We start from the raw sequence: 19322 nt of genomic DNA, 5'->3' as shown, positions 1-19322 counted from the left end.
CGATACCAGAGATCAAATCAGATCGCAGACGTAAAAGCTTTCAGAGAGATACAAACCGGAGTACGCGTATGCTTATTCTAGTAGCTTGCGAGGAGCTCTGGAACGAGTATACCGTACTCTTAAAAGCAATGCTCCATATCTTTGTCGAATAACAGAGAATCGTGTTGAGCTATAAAATAGCAAACAATAGCTTGTGAAATAAGAAAAATCCCATAGGTTACAGAAATAAATAATGCAATTTAACTAATCAGCCCATAGTGTAACGTTACTCTGATGTTCATCCGTAAAATTAATGCAACCATACACTCGAGACCCGACATGTATCGATCGTCACTCGATTTTGCATCGCGCAACATTGTGTGCAACTCGAGCTTGTTGGAAATTCTGAGAAAGCTCGCGTATCGTGTAAAATAAAATATTCGAGGAAATCTCTCCCTTTACGTAAATGAATTCGGATTTCCTCGAATATTTCATACGTATTTTAAAATTAATTTCATTTGATTACAACCCCCAAGGTGGATTCTTCGTATTAACAACGTTGCTGGAAAGTTTAAATCCGTTCGATGGAACACGAAACTCGTGCATTGTAATTAGTAGAATGGTTTCATGCTTTTATTGCATTGAAAGGACGATCATTGTCGAGGTATATACGTTCCTTTATTCATTGTTTCCGACAACCAATCGAATCAACTGTTGTTCGGACATAATCGCGTCAATCATGGTCTACTTGATTTTTAACAATTGATCCTTTTTTTTTTGATGCACCGTCGTTATATCTCAAGAAACATGCTGCGTACGTTTCACCTGCAACCACGATTCAGCGAACAGTATAATAACGTTATCTCTACGCTGCAGTCAAACCCTTGCAGTGAACCGGGCTACTTTTGCTGCTCGATGCAGGTGCATTGTTTCATGCTAGTTTTGTCTTCCAACTGTTCACTATGTAGTATTTCGTGGTAACTTGATCGTTCGTTATATTATATTACGAATTTGCTATACTCGAATGATAATTTCATTAAAATGCTCAAATTATTCATCTACTTGCGAAGGACTAACTGATCAACGATATCCTTGAACGGTTTAATAATGCATTTTGACGCGCAGTATGCAATATCTCTCGATCAGCTTCCCCATTGATCAATCGACACGGTCTGCATCGCATAACTTCAGGTACGAAGGAACATTAATTACCAAGGCAACGTTAATTTAACCGCAGGAACTATGCTGCGCACTAGACCTCGGCAGGTGGTCATCGTGACGATGATAATTACGATAATAACAGGAACAGTGATTAGATTATCCATTCGAAGGACCCGTATTTAAAGTTTATTAAAATCGACATTCCTCCCTTCTTTTTGTTGATGTTGCATTCCTTCTCTCCTTCTGCTCTATCCGTTGCTTCCTTTTTCTTCTAACCGTTTTCGAGGCAACCCTTATTGTTTGAAGCATGACCGTAATCGTGGTCAGACTGTTGACACGTAACTTTGCTAGATGCAATAAAGGCAATTTCGAAAGATCACGATTGACGATAGAGGTTTCACGCGTTCAAGCTTCTCGTGATTACCATCAAGCCTCGTTCGTTGTCCAATTTCGCCTGTCGCTAGATACGCGAGTAACTAACGTGGATATATAGTTGTGCAATGTGCATGCTCACACGTACAGGTGAAACTGTTACATACGTATGTACGTGAACGTATGCTTGATATACTTCTCGGCCAGTCCCGTACGTTCACTGATACGTATACGTACACATGCCAACTATATAAGCGTTGTATTATCCTGCTGTCGATAAATTTAAACCCTCCGAGACTGCTTTTCGAGAAAGACGTCTGTGCACATCGAAGGGCTGCTCGCCTGGGCTAAACTATCTGATCACCTCCTGACGTATTCGCCGGATACTATTGTCGAGTCGTACTACTGACAAAATATACAAGAAATACAGCTATAGATTTTGTGCTATATTTCGATATATATTATATCAAAATTTCGATGTTTTCTTTATTGATAATGTCTTAATAATGTAGGATTTCGTATCGAAATTATGAATATCAAATTGCAAAAATCAATATCTATATAAACGTTATTGATATAAGTAATAAATAAACTGCAGTCATTTATACAAATGTACATTTTCATAATGTATTATCTCCTCAGAGTAATATTTTGTTATGCAAATTTCACACATTTTCCACCTTCAATAATATTATATTTTATTTTTCTATATCCAGCACGCGTTAAATATGTATTTTCAAATATTTCCATACGTGATAATTGTATAGAAACATTCACAGTATAATAATAAGTAAAAATTTCGATATTTCCAGGAGAGAAACCGCTCGTTCAATTCAATAATTACGCAGTATTGCTTTCAATTAATTTTTAACTAAATAACAGTAGGTACTTGTTTTTAACAACACGAAACACGAAATTCAAATAACCATGAAATCATTCATTTTTTCTTTTTCTCTCATTTTCATAATGTCATAAATCTCAGAGATTTAAAGAAGACCATTTTTTAATGAGAGATTCTTATGTTTATTAAATTCAGAAAGTACCAACTTCTCAAAAAATTCCATCTACTTATTTATTCAAAGGTTCGCGCATACTCTGAAATATTAACGAATATTAACAAGAAGTCAATTTTGAAAAGTTGAAAACTGCAATTCCTTACATTTTTCATTCCTTTCATAGATAGAACTTTCTTAACACCGATTCAAAGATCCATTCACAGAAATAACGTAGCCACTTAATTTCTCAAACAGATCTTAAGTGGATATTATTAAATTTTCTCATTTAAATGCACCGTGAATTTACCGTCGCTGTTTATGTAGCAATTAGAATATTATTCCAGTTCAGAGTCATTGTCACAGCGGAAGTCGACTTACAACGCGATGGAAAATAATTCTCCGCTATTTTCCTTTCATCGTCACCGAATCGTATCGGAGTTAATAGTCGATTCATGTAGAAATATGACGCCAATGAGATCTTGTAAAGTTTGCGGTATACATTGTTCCTAGAGGTGTATGTATGTACAATACACCAGTGTTTCTCAATGTTTTCATAAATCCCTACCGCCAAAACCAACATTCAACAATTTCAGTACTGTTTAAGAAACCACGTTTTGTATATAAGAATTGAATAGAAACACTATGGAAACGTTGATAATAACAAGAAAGATAATAAAACTTTTCTAATAACTTGATAGTGGATCAACCATGAAAAAGAAAAAAAAAAAAACGAGAAGCAATAAAGTCAGTATCGCTTTTTCTATCTCATACTTTATAAGTTTCTGCTCGTAAATTTCTTTCAGTTCTATTTAACACCTGCTAACTCGATTATTCATGAGATTTCATTATTCGACGTCATCGTCGGAACGGGTTGATGTTCCAATTCCGAGGACAGCGACCACTAAAATCGACGAAAAGGGGTGTAAAATAACACGTGTCACCCAGGGAACGATAACATTTTACGGTTTCCATGATACTCGAGAATAAGTTTTCTTGCCACGATGAAAGAAAATACTTTCGTACACTTTGCACGCCTCCAGCCGGCTTCCTCGAGCTTATCAGATAGAGTAAACCCGGCAAGACTATCCGTTACGTAATAATGCCAGCGTGAATGCTACATCCGCGAGACAAACCTATTGCTACCGAGGGATTTATATTTCAATACCTTTAAATAGAAAAAATTAAATTTTGATCTAACTGAAGAGGAAAGTCTCGTAACTTAAAAAATTTTAATTCTAACAAAATTTCTCATTGCGAATGAAATTTTATAATGAAAAATTATTTTATTTTTCATTTAGATAAGGGATCAGTTTTCAGTCGCGAAAGGGTTAAGATAGGTGGAAATTTCTTGAAATGTTTGAAATAGAAAATGAAATAATTATAGGTAATCGCTGAATTTGTTGAACAATTAATATGAACTTCCTTCTGATCGTTTAGCTACGATTAATCTGGGTGAAATAGCCACTTCATTTAGCTGAAGCTCGCTGAGAAAAAGGGAACCCAACGTGTACAAGAACTCCCGTCGAGTGAAACGCCGTGCTGAAAGCCGCGGGCATAATTAATGCCTGCACAGAAAAACACCGAGGACGAAGAAATTACCTGCAAGAACCAGCTCTAAATTTTTATCCACAGAATTTCCCTATTCCCGCTCGCCAGCCAAGCGAGTGCACTTTTTCTTTTCTGAAAGCCGGGAAGAGATACATTTGTGTACAGAGAAATATCAGAGACATTAAATGAAACTGATAAGCGTATATTTTTTCTTTCTACTTTTCTTGAAAATTCAATCTTAATCGACGGCTTACTTTGAATTGACGATAGAGAAAGGAAAGTCCAAAGTTACACATAAACACGATTTTTCGTTTGACTACTGTTAACAGTGTTGTTCCTATTTCTTTCTACATTGTTATTCCATTTCATTAGAATGTAACGCGCAACTTGATTAAACTCTGCTCTCGACCTGCAATTTAATTAATTCGATGTCGGCGGAACAATTATCAGATAATTACCAGCGTGTATTGAATAATTTCATCCGGGGTTTAATTTATCGTGCCCTTTCCTCGTTTTCCTCTTTTATTTACCTTTCCACCACGCTTTAAAATCTGACCGATTGATTTTTATCGCAACTCTGCTTGGAAACATTTAATTCTGTTTCTATTCCCTTTTTCTTTCGTTTTTTAATCTGAACCTTTTCCCCTGAACCTTTTCTCTGAACCTATTCAAGGAAATTTTTAGTTGGTATAAAGGAAGAATTAAACTTTTGTTCTTGGAAATGAATATCAAAACCTTGAAAAAAGACAAAGCCGGTAGAAGAATACCGCAGTTTCTTAAAAAAACAATCTTGAAGCTGTGCAATGGAACAATAACATGCTACAATTCATTATGAAATTGCTTTTCCTTGAAACAATAAAAGTTCTTTTATAAAAAACATTTGTTCAGAAAAGGTGACTCGTTTTGCAGTTACCATTGAGTTTAAATAATATACTGAGATCAGAGTGTTCATGCTCAAGCAATTTCAATATTAATACTTTAAAATCTGCTATTTAATAAAACTACGTATATACATTGCCAGAAAAATCGACATGTCGTTGTTTTCAAAGAGAAGTCATATGAACAAAGTCGGTGAAATTGGTTCAGAGGAAGTATTCAACTCCTCTGAGATTTTCTCGAGATGATGAAAACCGGTGTTCTCAGGTAGCACGTTAACCTGGAAATAAGCAAGCTCCGCGCTAGGGTGTCTCCGCGTTTGAATGAGAAACACAGCCAGAGAATTCGCTGTAAGTGGTGAAATCGTTCGTTAATTAAATCTTCTTCGGGTCGGTAACTTCGCGGCGTAACATGCTCCCCAGGACTATTTCAACTTTCCGCGCGATTTTAGCACCATGCTTAAACACTCTTATGTCAGCGAGAAACGTATGCACCTTTGTCACGCAAAAGTGCTAAACCACGTTTTCCAATTAGTGAAATAACGTGCTACGAAAATTTCGCACTCGTGGATTCAATTTTTAAAACTTCCAAAGGAAATTTTACCTTGAAATATTAAAACAGCGGAATTTCTATTACGGGCAAATATCTATTTTTCTAAAAATTTAGATTCATAATTCAACGGTATTAATTCCTACATTTTTCTGTCAGTAAAAATTGTTGAGCTGGAAAATTATCGCGTTAATTAAAGAATTTTAACAAGATCGTTTCGTTTGAATAAAAAAATTTCATATAAATTTTTTATCTAACATTTCTTTCGCTTTAAACTGACCTAGTCAGTTTTCCCAAGAGAACAAAACCATAATTTTGCACCTGGTTTACTAATTAACATATTTTAATTTTACTGCACCATAGATTCTATAATACTATTGTACATTATGAATCACGATAACATTGCTTTCCAAAATCCGCTCATTCTACTATTGATAATTCATTTCGCTTAATGCCCTGATCAATCATTTGAGAAAATACTGCACGTATTGCATATTTGTGATTATTAATCCACAAATGCTGTAATAATGTTATCTCTATACTGCAGTCAATCTCGACAGCCTTGCAGTAGTGTACTTTCAGTACTCGATCCAGGTACATTGTTCCCAGGTAGTTTTGTGTAAAGGGTTAAACACAAACTGTTCATTGGTACCCTATTTTATGCTTTTAATTCGTACCTGCAGCTTGTTTCAATACTTGCTAGAAACACGATGAGTTTATATCTTACCGAGAGCACTAAACATGTAATATTCAAAGAAAGAAGCACTATTTAAAATCTTTATTATTAATTCCTTCCTTTCTTTTTATTAAGAAATTAGGTGCAGAATTATTGGTTTTTTCAGGGAAAATTTTAAATGTTAATTGATCAATATACTTTTCATAAAGTAACCTTACGTAGATTAAATAGATTGGGTGATTTTATGTCTTCTTTTATTAGTAGTAATAAAACGAAGTGCATTTTGTGTATGAAAGAATTATTCGTTTAATAAAGTTTCCTTAGCAGAAAGCAACTTTCACAAAACTCTGAGTTTCTTGAATGAAATTTTCTGACAAAAGCAAAACAAAGAAGAAAGGTAAAAGATATACATGGAATTTTTAGCACGAAGTAGAGCTCGAATGGTTTCTTAAGTGCTACCTTTTAATATCGTTTATTCTGTTCTCGGCAAACGTTTGTCTCAACGAGAAATTATTTCCCTGAGGTAAAATTGAAAAATGAAGAGATCGTGCAGAAGAAACAGAATGAACGTATCACTGAGTATTATCTGATTTCCAATTACTTAGCAAAAACATTATTCTTTTTTTAAGTAAAATTGAATGATATAGAAATGAAACATCTAATAATAAGAAATTGCAAAGAAGAAATAAAACAAGAATTTCATTCGAATAATTATTATTCAATAACGACCAAATTATAGTAATAGCTAATAGGAAAAGTATATTTTCAAAAGGAAGTTTATATTCGTGAAAGTTCCGCTTTGATCTCGGTACAGTTTGAAAATTGAATCAGCTCTAAAACGATTAAATCATCTGTTGAGAGCATTCAGCAATCACTTTCGCGAAATTATGTCCGCACATTTACTTTCTGCGCTATTCTGTCGGAATTAACGTTTGTAATCAACGATCTTAAGTGCCTCGAAAGGCCACGAATCCTTAAAATAAAGAAAAGGAATATCGTGTAGCATCTTCGCAATTCTCGTCGGCTCGTAAAAATGCATTCATGATTCCACTGGAACGACAACAATAAAGTGTTGCCTGGATAAAAAGATTGTTCATCCGTGAAACAAAAGCAATGACAGAATTGTTGCTTTGCCAATGCGAATTTCACGGATCAGACGAGACGTGTCGTATTAGCAATTAACTCGGAACTTATTCGTTTCACGAGAATAAAGCAATGGCGCTCTTGTTATATTACCACTTGAACGATTCGAAGTTCCATACGGATTTTCAAGCATACTACTACCGCTTTTCCATCGTCATAGTCAACGAAGATACACTTTTATTTCCCCTCCTCTTTCCTTCAAATGAGAACTTGGAAAAATACTGCCCTATCCGCGGCAATATAACGAGAGTCTACTGTGCACTACTGGAATAAAGCAAAGAAAACCCTCACAGCTTCCACTTTGATCATTAATTCCAAATTAATAATTAACTATTCAACTTGGAGAGAAAGATGAAGAATATTTAGGAAGCAGGTTAACGTAATCACAGAGGACGATTCTCTTGAATGATTTCGCGACTGCTTGGAAATTAATCTACCAGTCAAAGGAGCAGGAAAATTTAATCATTTCAAAAGCTGCTGAGCTTCCGAAGCTGGGAAAAGGTTGCTCTTCCAGTCCCTTTCGAACGAACAACTTGTCCAGGTTGTTCGACGATGATAAAAGATTACTTACACGGATAGATTTGTCCTGATCGAAGAAACTTAACTCTCTTAGCACCGAGCAGAAGTTTTTCTAGCTTTTAACTGCCTCGCGGAAAAGTTTCCAAGTGTAATCAACTCACCGATGGTAGACTATCTTGAAGAAACGTGAGATGATCTTTTAGGATGTCAACCATGAAGACACATGTTCCATCGTAATATGATTAATCTAACTTTTGTATTTGACACTATTGGGGACACGGTCAAGCATGATAAACTTTACTAGGAAAAGTGGCGATTTAGGGAAAGGAAAATCCACTACAATCTTAATTTTAGAGACGTTAATATTGAGATGATGAATTCCAAATTTTTTTAATTTGAAAATCAAAAACTTTAAATTGTAAGCTACTAAACTTTGAAGTTTGAAAATTTTTATTTCACAGCTTCAAAAGGGAAATATTTAAATTTCAGAAAATATTGTTAATAAAACAAATATTAGATAAAATTTTCCAGGCTGAATATTTACACAGGAATGGTGGAGCTTTTTTCTGCTAAAACGCTATTTTCCCTGGGGAAACCTACCATGCTCAGCACTGTACACATCATATTATTACACTGGGTCTTTAACGAAATCACCTTGATTCTGTTTAATTTTCACTAAGGTCCGGGAAAATCTAAAGATAGAGAGGAGCGATGGAAAGTTGAGCGACCGTGAAACACTTTCAAACGGATCGGAAGTTTTTCTAAATTTAATCAGCTCAAAGGTAAGCGAAACAACTCTCATGAAAGATTCAATGACCGAGTCGAGAACTGCGTCAACAGTTAAGATCGATTGCGTTTGAGAAAATATTGTTTCACCCTGAGATAGAAATGAAATTCATCGATAAATAAGAGGAAACATTTCAAATTGAGAAATTGGTATGAATATTAAATTATATGAAATTTCCATTTCCTTATTTAATCAATCATCGTGAGTAGGTAATGAGAGAAGATAGTAATGAATCTGATCGAAAAATATAAACGTATGAGGAATTAATCAAGAATACTGTTGAAATTTAATCAATATACGATCCATTAAAACGACCGTGGTTGAATTTCCATTCAAGTTATCATCGTTGGGACAGCCTCGAAGGTATACCGGCGATAACTTACAAGGATTTACGCGCTGGAATCAGGGAATTGCAATTCAGATTGCCACGATTAATAAATTCTCACTCGGCCAACGGCCAGTTTTCTGTACACGGCCACAGAAACGCGATGTGCAAGTGAGCTCGGGCTAATGGAAAAAAAATTTAGCTCCACTTGAAAACGTAACCACGAAGCAACTGTAAACATCCTCTGAATATCCAGTTTAATTGCACGTAGCTCGTGCAGTTTGTTTGATTGAACGACAAAACGCGTCTAATTCAACGGAATGATGAATTGCGACAACGACGCAACTGTGCACGGATTCAACGAGCAAAAAATAGCTAATAAAACCAAAGGAAAATGACAATCTACATTTTATTCTATATTGTATATCCATCATATTTAACTTTAATCTGCCTTTTTGAACATCGAATTGCGAATACTGCGTCAATCGTGATCTATACTTAAGAGAAAAAGAGATACTTTGACTAAAATTAAGCACTGAAAATTTCAAACAAAAAATCTCACATAGATATTGAAAAAGTAATATCTAAAAGGATAGTTTAGAAATTAGAAAATGAAAAGGAATAAGCTTTGCATGATATGAAAACTCGAATAACCGTACCGAATTTTAATTAAAAGAAAAAAAAGAGGAGAAAAGGAATGAAACAAAATATGATAGCACCGTTCGACATTGATTAAAAGTTCTCGTAGACGGCAGTGTAAAAGAGTAATTTCCAGAGTTGGAGTTTTACGAGAGGAAACGTGAGCGACATTAACACCGGTTACGGCATTAAAACGATACCAACCATCGGCTTTAAGAAAAATGAAAAAAGAAATTGAAAAATGCAGAAAAGTGTAAATCGTGAATGTAACATTTTACCCTATCTTTGCGGATGCGTTCAGAACCATTCATCTTGCCTACGAACGGCATGGAACTGAAACAGCAATCCAGATTACTGCAGCTAATAAATTCCCAGCTAGCTGCTGCACACTGCACAGTCTCGACGCTCGAATTTAACCGATGAAAATACAAAAACTAAAAAAAGAGACAAGAAAGGTAAAAATACATCGGTATACTTGCTACTGTTACGATAATATCGTAAGTTTTCTAGACTCTTCATAACTTCTACCGGTGTTATATTACCCTCGAGGAAACGGCACAATGCACAGCACCGGCTACGAAAGAACTTGATGATTCTGAAGATATAATTCGCGGATCTGTAAATGTGACTTGCCATTTTTTACGATCCGCGTTTACAAGTAAGCCATTTCTGACAACAACTCATCTCTGTGATTGCAAAAAATTAATAATACTGTGTCAAATTTTAATTGCGATGTGGTATTTTTGCAATTGCAGTTTTAAATTTTTATTGAAAGGAGATATTCTAACACTAAAACGACATTCTTAAGTTGCTACATTCAATAAATCATGTTCCCATTGTATCGTTTGCCAATGGAAATACAAACGAATATACAAATGAAAGAGACCATGTAGGTGACGATGAATGTTTGATAAATTTCACTGTAATACGGCTGCTGCCAATGACAAATAATCGCCTTGCAGAACTATGCACTTTATGGTTTTCTCTTTGTAACAGATTGCATCCGTTCTGGATGCTCGTACTTCGTTTCCCCGTGAAACAAAAACTAACTAACCTTTCCGCGTAAAAATAATCTCATTATTTATAAATATCCTAAGGAGATTATCACACGATGACCTGAATACTTAACGCTAAACATGGCAATAACCTCTGAAAACAATTACCGAACGATCTTTTATAAAATACTATCTTGACACATACTACCCTAATATTATTAAATAACGTAAGAAAATTTAAATTATTACTTAAAATATCGTAAAATAATATTTCTAACAATATCGTTCGAACTAATATTCAAGAAGTATTTTTAACAATGTCGATACCATTGGTTGTGAGAATAGGAAACAGTTTCGAAAATTTAATTATAAAGGTTTGCTTTCGATAGAACGTCCCCCATTCCATGTACACGACCAATTAGTCCCATAGTTTTAAACGTTCCCATCCATACACGCCTACGTAGAAAACGAAGAGGAAATTACCATCGAGAGGCGACCTAGCGAGTTCCTCTTTTAAAATTGACCACAATGTTTCGGATCGAGTACGAGACACTTTGAGGGTCAAAAGCTCGGAAAATTCAACGACACTGTAATGTAACTTCACTTAACGAACTATACCGTGTTCCTCCTCTTATCTTCTTCCCTCCCGTGAATATTTTATACAGTACCGGAAGAGGAAAAAAGATATCGACGATAGTATGTGAAGGAACATACAGGGTGTCCCCGAAATGTCATTCTAATTATGGATGTTGAGAATATAGAAACTTTCAGTTAACCAATATAGAGGTGACGAATATATTCGCCAATCTAATGAAAGTCCTGTTTCGCTGAATTTAATTACCCCCGATCTGTCTATCTGAAAATTTCCGAATGGAGAATCGTCGGACGACAGGGGTAGAAATATTGTTAATAGCCGTCGTCTGACGAACAGGTGACCATCCGGTAGGCGGAGCCAATTTTCATTTAACGATCGTCACTTCGGGGGGAATCTCGCGACTCCTATGGCCGAGCCGGACGAGAACGAGGCGGAAATCAATGGTGAAGACAAACCTGCGAAGTGGCAAATTCGATTTTCGAGACGGTCGTTGTCCGGCAAAGTCTGGTTAACCGTATCGTCGTAACACACTCTTGGATTTTCGTACGTGTACGCCAGGTACACGAGGACAGCCAATATAGCCCAGTCGAACGAGTAATGGTGAACGAGCATGGTTGGAACTAGCAAAGGAGGTAATCAGATTTGCGAGAGAGTGATGGGCTTGGCGCTCCATCAGCGTTCACAACATTTCTCTCTCCTTCCTTCCATCCTATGGTTTCCCCATTCCCTTATGCTATTCTCTCTTTCTCCCTTACCCTATATGATTACGCGTGTACACACAGCAAGAATGACAGTGACCATCTTCGCGCTCATGTCCCGCATTTTCCAACCTCCTCCTCTGATACCCATTTAATTACCCTGAAAGCCGAGTGCTGCAACCACCGTCTATCGTCAATTGCATCGACAAGCGAACGGAACTTGAGAAAGAGAGAGAGACTACTTCTAGTCGAGGGACATTAATAATGCACTTGAATGCATCGTCGTCTACGATGTCGTCAGAGACCTGGCTGCGCCCGGCAACGTCTTTCCCCACAGCTAACTTTGTTTCCGGTTTCTTTGACGAGGTAAACGTGCACGATCGTAAAGAGACGTTTCGGCTCTCTAGAGCAGCGATTCTCAACTGAAGGCATGAGGGTATCGAGAATGGTAAACTTTTATAGGGGAAGGAGACCCCATCGCATTCAGAGCTATTTTTCACAAACCATTGTGTTAAAATAGGTGATAGATTCGATTCAACGTTTATTTATCAAGTAATCAACGTGTGAAATATAAACTTCTTTTAGCTAAGGGTGAAAATAGAGATAGGATTGATTTTGGAAAAATCTAGGGAAGATCTAAGAAAATCCCAGAAATCTAGAATGTGTTAAAATATAAAAATAATTTGTACTGATTTATACTGTTCGTCTAATTGACTCAAGTGGATAAGCGTTTAAAAGACAAGAATTTAATCGAGCATCCTCGTCGCTTTGCTCGGCGTAATTAAATAATGTCCCAGAGGAAATTTGTTTGACGTAAGAAATTTATTAAATAACTGTTTGATGCGATAAAAAGTGGGACAATAGCTTCTTTTTTTTTTTTTATTAGCTGGAAACTTCATCTTTCTCGTTCATAGCAAACATTTCATAAGTTTCATTTCTTCTTCTTATTCGTCCAGAAATGGAAACAACGGTAACCTCTTGTGATAAATCATACTTTTCGAAATTAGACTAATTTTAAAACACTCCGTGCAACTTAACCCAGATTTTCCAGGCAATAAAAGCTCTAAGAACTGAACCTTCTAACGTTGGAGAACCGTAAACGTATAAACTGTGAACCGTGTAAACATCTTCTGAACGTGAAACACTCAATTTTTCTCATTTCTGTTGTAACACATGAAGATGTATCACAGATTCTTTGCTATTATTATTTGTCGTTTAATTGATTTCATAATCCTTTTTATAGTTAATGGAAAATTATTGATTGTTGTTATGACGATTGTTTTTACGATAGCAATCGGCGTGTTAAAATCAAAGCTAACAAACCATAGTGAGAAACCGTTTAGCGATCAATTTGATTGTTTAATGTGTATTTTATTTGTTATGTGACCATTAATTAACACGAATCGAGAAGATTCGGTTACTACGAGCGACGACACGATTCGATACGTGTAATTAATCATTCTCATCCGATTACTCGCAAAATTATTTCAAAGCTTCATTTTCACGAGCATCCAATTATACGCTAATGGAATTCATTCTGGACACTTTGCATAAAAATATTCTTCATTTCATATTTCAAATTGATATTTTGATTTTGATATTTATATTTTGTGTAATGTTTATACTTAATATTTTCAGATGATTTGGTTTGTAAATCTATTAAAATTTTAATTTAAAAAGATCTAAACTGTGTTGTTATTTATGTTTTTGACGCCCTGAAATAAGAAAACAATGATTAGAATATAAAATATAAATGATTATATATTAAATAGTTTGAATAAATGCGAAATTTAAGTAAAAATTTAAATGTCCAAAATTAATTCCACTAGTGTATATGTGTGTGTACGTTTCATACATTAAACCATCGCCTGTTGAACATCGATTCTGGTTTTTTAAAAAAAACAAAAATTTCACGTATGGCTGCCGCTTCAAACGAATTTACAGACCAGTTGTCCCGTGGAACTCATAAAAATTTAGTATAAAAAAGAAAATAGGTCAAACCGAATAAAAAAACATGGTGAATAACCGGCGAAACGCATGTTATGCTTTCTTTATGGTATACAGCATTGATTTATCGAGCCAGAAAGCCACGTTTACAATATACGAAGTCGCAAACTGGACAGAAAACAAAATGCATTGGCCGGCTAAAAGCCATGTTCAACTTCCCGCGTTTAATCGCAACTCAAATGCGACGGGAAACAATCCAAGTTAATTACGAATCATTGATCGTTCTTCCGTAATTTATGTCGACAACCATAAACTTCGTTGATCAAGTTAACAACGCAAAGCAATTATTTATATTCTTGTTATATGTATCACTTTGAATTTGATACACGAACTGCCGTCAAAGCATACTTCAGAATTGTCGATGAAATTTGATATCCATTCATTTTCGTTCTTACAAATCAGGCTGGCTGGTCAAACCGTAATATCAATAAAGAGATCCACTTGAATATGAAACGTTTGACTGATTCAATTCGCCTAAAACGTGCGAGCAAATACGCGAAGAGAAAACTTTCGCACTAACTCGCATTCCGTTGCTTGTTCAAAACTTTTTGCCGAAAAATTCGACGAAACTCATTCAGCAAGCATCGCGCATCTTCTTCCTATTTTTCCGATTGAAACAACCTTGAGAAGAACGTCGTTTTCAATCGATAAAACGAAATTCGCTGAACAAGTTAAAAGCTACCCCAGAAACTGACTTCCAAGTGTTTTGAATAATGGAAACAGAGTTGGCACAAATGTTTTGCAAGCAATGGGGATTACTTTGACAGTGAGCAATAAACGAATAGAATTTATTTTACTTTTACAGTGAGCAAATAGAAGTTGATGAATAAACGAATAGATTGTATTTTACTTGACTTGACTGAAACAGGGTTTTTTGAATAAAATAATATAGGATTATTCAAATTAAATGTCACGCTTTGATTTTGGGACGTACCAGCCGTACCATACAATAGGAATTCAGTTGCTTTTAGTTAAGCATGCATTTTTGAGAAAGTAGATTGAAATAATCAAAATACTGAATTCCACTACATTAAACTAGTCTAAGCGCGCCTATAGGCACTTACAGTATCAAAAACGCAAATTTACCAAGCGTCTTTAGGTGCCAACAGTAGTCAAAGGGTTAAATTGAAATTCATCAAAGATAGACTACTTCGATTTCCCGTTGAAAGACATAAAAAAAGATTGTGTTTTACCACGAAAGGGATGAATCGATCGTTGAAGTATATCTTCGTCAAACCTTCGCGTACATAAATCGTTTCCCCGGCAAGAGTGACGCGAAAAGGCACTACACGAGGCGACGAAACCACAAAACGTGGCCACTGACCGATTTCAACCACAGCTACGAACTAGCAGGGTATAGTATGGTTCAAGATTTTCAAGTGTTCCAACACACGTGAAAACGTTTCACCTTAGAATGGCAGACGCTTTCGTTTATTGTACAAATCCGTTTTCTCGCATCTGAACGATTTTTATAAAGAAAAACTCGAGTTGATGTTAAGTAACAGTTTTTGTAACAATTTTTCTTAATTCCTATATACAATTGATTAAAATATTTCATGTTATCGTTTAATGATTGCAATATATTATTTCGTATTTATTATAGAATACAACTAGAGTGCATTCAGTGACCATTACCAGGATTGCGGAGCAATAAATTAGTTACTTTATCCCCTGCACATTAATTATTGTCAAACGTAAAATGTGTCGCATGTAAGACTCCTAGAAGCGGAACTTTCCAACCCGAACCTAATGTTTCCTACTGTCTTCATGAAACTTTAAACAGCTGCAGGTTTGAGCATGAAATGTATTTGTGTCGTACACTACATATAGCCAGGGACAAAAAGATAGCACGGTATATTACCTAAATAAGTTAGGCTTAAACTTTTTGAATATAAGAAAAAGTTAATGAGGTTACAATTCTTATTCGAGACCAAATTTAATTACCGCAATTTGAAACTTTCTTAAACGATATTTTAATTATAAAAAGAGTCTACTACGGTGCTCGAAACTGCAAGAAAGATGAAGGAAATTAAATGTGCTCGGAACGCGAGTCGAAGAACAATAATCTTCAGTATCACCAATGTATAAGCACGCCTTCGACAAGAAACTAAAGTAAATTCAGTTTCCAAGAAGCACGTTTATAGAGCAAAGTTTCACAAAGCCATTACAAGTATCTAGCTGCGAAGCCGTACTTTATCTACAAATCAATTGAAAGTGTACTGCCCTTAACAGTATACTCTATAACTGAGAACGATCATTTTATTCTCCGAAAATTTGATCGTGTCTGTGTTTCAATCCAAAGAAAAATAAAAATATTTGAAAAAGAAAGGTTTTCGATGGATAGTTATTAACGATCAAAACTCATTACAAGTTTGCTCGCCAACCAATTTCCCCGCAATATTAATTAACAATCCGAACGCACAACAAGGCATAGGTGTACACACCCCTACCTACATTTATGACAGCAGACATGTTACGGAAATTTCCCTGGATCCGTAGTTCTTCCGGTACCTGTCACGACTTCATGTTTCCATCCCCACTTCCTGTTATGCAAGTCACTTCCTTCTCCACTTTACGTGACTATGAAGACTGCTACTTCCCCCAAAGAATTTCTTTAAACTTATACTACTTATGTAAGCAATTATATCTCGACATTAACACAAGGAAAAATATCAACCAATTATGATCATCAGGACAATGTCCCTTCTCCTAATATCACATTTTCTTTCTCTATGTTTCAGTATTTTCTTGTACGGGCACTGAGACAAGTAACGAGGCCACTGCTACGAGAGTTAACTCTTGCACAGCACTAGTATAGGATATGTGAGTATTTGATTATTATTATGACTATGACAATGCCACCAAATTTCAAAGTTTTTCGAGCCTTCGTCACACCAGCTCCCCTATAGGTACCAAGAAGCCGTCCGAAAGGTCGGCGACGTACGGGACTTAGACTCTGTTCCCTCTGTCTCGAATGGGATTTGTTATCTAATCAATGAAATCTATGATGTATGATCGGAATGAGTACCAAGTCTAATCAGTCTATCAATTCAGATCGATACGCAGCGACAACTGCAATGTTATGTCGAATAATTTAGCCGCGGAAGCAAATAAATTTATTTGAAAGATTCCTGGAGCAAATAACGAGCCAACGGCCGATCATACTACGCTGCTGCGACACACCAGTGTAGCCTGCCATCGTGTTCAGGCATATAGCCTGAAGCATGCCAGCTATTGGCATCTGAGTGGGAGACAAAGAGCTTTGGTTCTAGCCCGGTATTGGACTATTGGATTCTCTTCTCCTCTCTCTCTCTCATCCTCACCTTCCATACTCTTCTACTGATCTCTACTGTTCTGCCATTACTTTTCTCTTTCACCTCTTCTTCGCACACCTTCCTTTTTTTTCTCTCATCCATAGAAGCTTCGAGGATACGAAACTTATTAAACCACCCTAACCAGCTGTCCATCCATGTTGATGAGTATTCCAAAGGCAAGAAAATTCAGATAATGACATCGTGTACAGGTGACTTTGTAGAAATGTTGGTAAAGCACGATATTTCCAGTTGTTAAAAAACGGAAGACCATTCGATGGTGTAACGAATACACACGTGTTACTAGGAATTGATCGACGTTACTCGTATTCTTTGGCTCGCTACACAATACCAGTTCCATTTCATGTGTATCGTGTATGTGTTACAGAATACATAGTTTATTTTCGTTCATCGAACCGTGGTTCAATGTCCGACGATGCAGGATGAAATATTTTTACCGAAATGCTGGATAAAACTTAGAATTTTCAACTCTGCTAAAAATAGCCATAGTTTTTCTATTATAATAGGCCAATTATTATTTTATTGGAATTGCCAAATTTTTGTTAAAAATGAACTTGATTCACTTTTATAATAAAGGATTCAAATGTAAAATAAAAAAAAAGAATCATTATAACGTCTCTGTCCGAATTCATTGCCGCTGTCTGACATATCGCTGACCTGTATCACTTATTCTGCGCGCTGCCTGCAGTAACACGACTCTTGGTGTTTCTCTCTTTTCTGTTCGGTTTAATTGTATTCAATATGTCCTGTTATTTGCAAAAGAATGTTCGTGTTACTCTACACATTTTTCATAAATCGGAAATACTTGAAAATATCAGTCTGTTTTTGACAACGTTAATTACAACGTCGACAATGGTATATGCTTCCAATAATTGGATATGCTCTGTACAATTATTGACGTGAATGGGATTTATTAACGAAGGCGGTAACCGCGTTGCACAAGTACCATATTCACTGTTCAATGATCTTATTTTATGAAATGTAACATATGTTAAATATTGATTACATGAAATTTCAAATTCGCTATTTAATCCATCTTTATAAATGGGTGTTTTTCTATACAGTGTTCTTGGGTAATGTTTTTTCACTGACGTCCTGTGATATTGCGCAAAGGCAAGAACAACACGTCGCAACATCATTTGAAAAGTCAAATCATATGAAAGTTAATGGATGAACGATGTCATCGGAATATCCGATCGTTTACAATATCGATTGCCTTTATCCATTCTTTTCTCTCCTCTTCCTTTTCTCTCTTTCTTCTCCGTGCACCGAAACGGAAGCAGTAAGTAACGTGCACCAATGAGAGACGGAAATAATGGGCAGAAGGCAGCTGTTGGCCACGACCCAGTTCGCCTATTTTCCCTGAGATCTTTCCCCTACCATTTCTTTCTTTCATTCTCCGTCGTTCCATCCTTTATTTTCCTTTCTTCCTTCTCCTGGTTGCTTTTTTTCTGGCGTGACCGTTGAGAAGAAAAGATAACGGCCAGGAATGTGAAAACCTTTCGACTTTCGTCTTCCAATGCAGGTAGATCCACGAGAAAAACGAACTTCAAAGTAGATTATTGCTACGACAAGGAAGAAACAAAATAACCATAGAGAAAAGGAGAAGATAGTATCTAAAACGATTACGATCAATTTCATCTTTGATAAAATACGATGAAATTGAAGAAGACCAACAATGATTGTAATTACAAATAAATTTCCTGTGGAAATTTTATAAAAGATAACGAAGACACAAAAACACCTGAATTCACGAGATAATTTAGAATTTTTATTAATCTACATATAACCACAACTTAAGTAGAAAAGGAAGGATAATCAGATTCACAATCAAAAATACTCAACCCATAAAGACTGCAGGAAAGAAATTGAAACTGTAACAATTTCTTTTAGCAGAAATTGAGTAAGTTTACCAAACGAGTATTTTAATCGCCCTGCATTTCGTCGAATAAACAAGAAGGAAATGTTTGAGGTGGCAGATCGTGGATGTTCGATGTTCCCACAATTCAGCCTGTGATCGCAGAAGCGTTTCGATTTCGAACCTGTAATTGCACACGAAAGGTTTACTCACGTGGCCGTTTGCCAACCTCTCTAAGGGTTATTGTCACAACCAGAGAGAAAGGAAA

General features: G+C 35.9%; 2 protein-coding genes across 5 annotated transcripts in view; one reads left to right on the top strand and one right to left on the bottom strand.

Annotated features, from left to right (window-relative positions):
* Positions 1 to 19322, bottom strand: part of Sytbeta (Synaptotagmin beta) — a 113747-nt gene that overhangs the window by 67955 nt on the left and 26470 nt on the right. The gene's annotated exons all lie outside the window — the stretch shown is intronic.
* The window catches only part of LOC117600402 (uncharacterized), a 52659-nt gene that overhangs the window by 8061 nt on the left and 25276 nt on the right, over positions 1 to 19322 (top strand). Inside the window, exon 2 of the mRNA XM_034315804.2 lies at positions 16606 to 16687. The gene's annotated coding sequence lies outside the window, so the exon portion shown is untranslated. The remainder of the gene's footprint in view (positions 1 to 16605; positions 16688 to 19322) is intronic.

This window comes from Osmia lignaria, chromosome 15 (genome assembly GCF_051020975.1).
Source record: "Osmia lignaria lignaria isolate PbOS001 chromosome 15, iyOsmLign1, whole genome shotgun sequence".
Taxonomy (NCBI): domain Eukaryota; kingdom Metazoa; phylum Arthropoda; class Insecta; order Hymenoptera; family Megachilidae; genus Osmia; species Osmia lignaria.
Note: the sequence above shows the minus strand (reverse complement) of the source record. Positions and strands in the feature narration are given on the sequence as shown.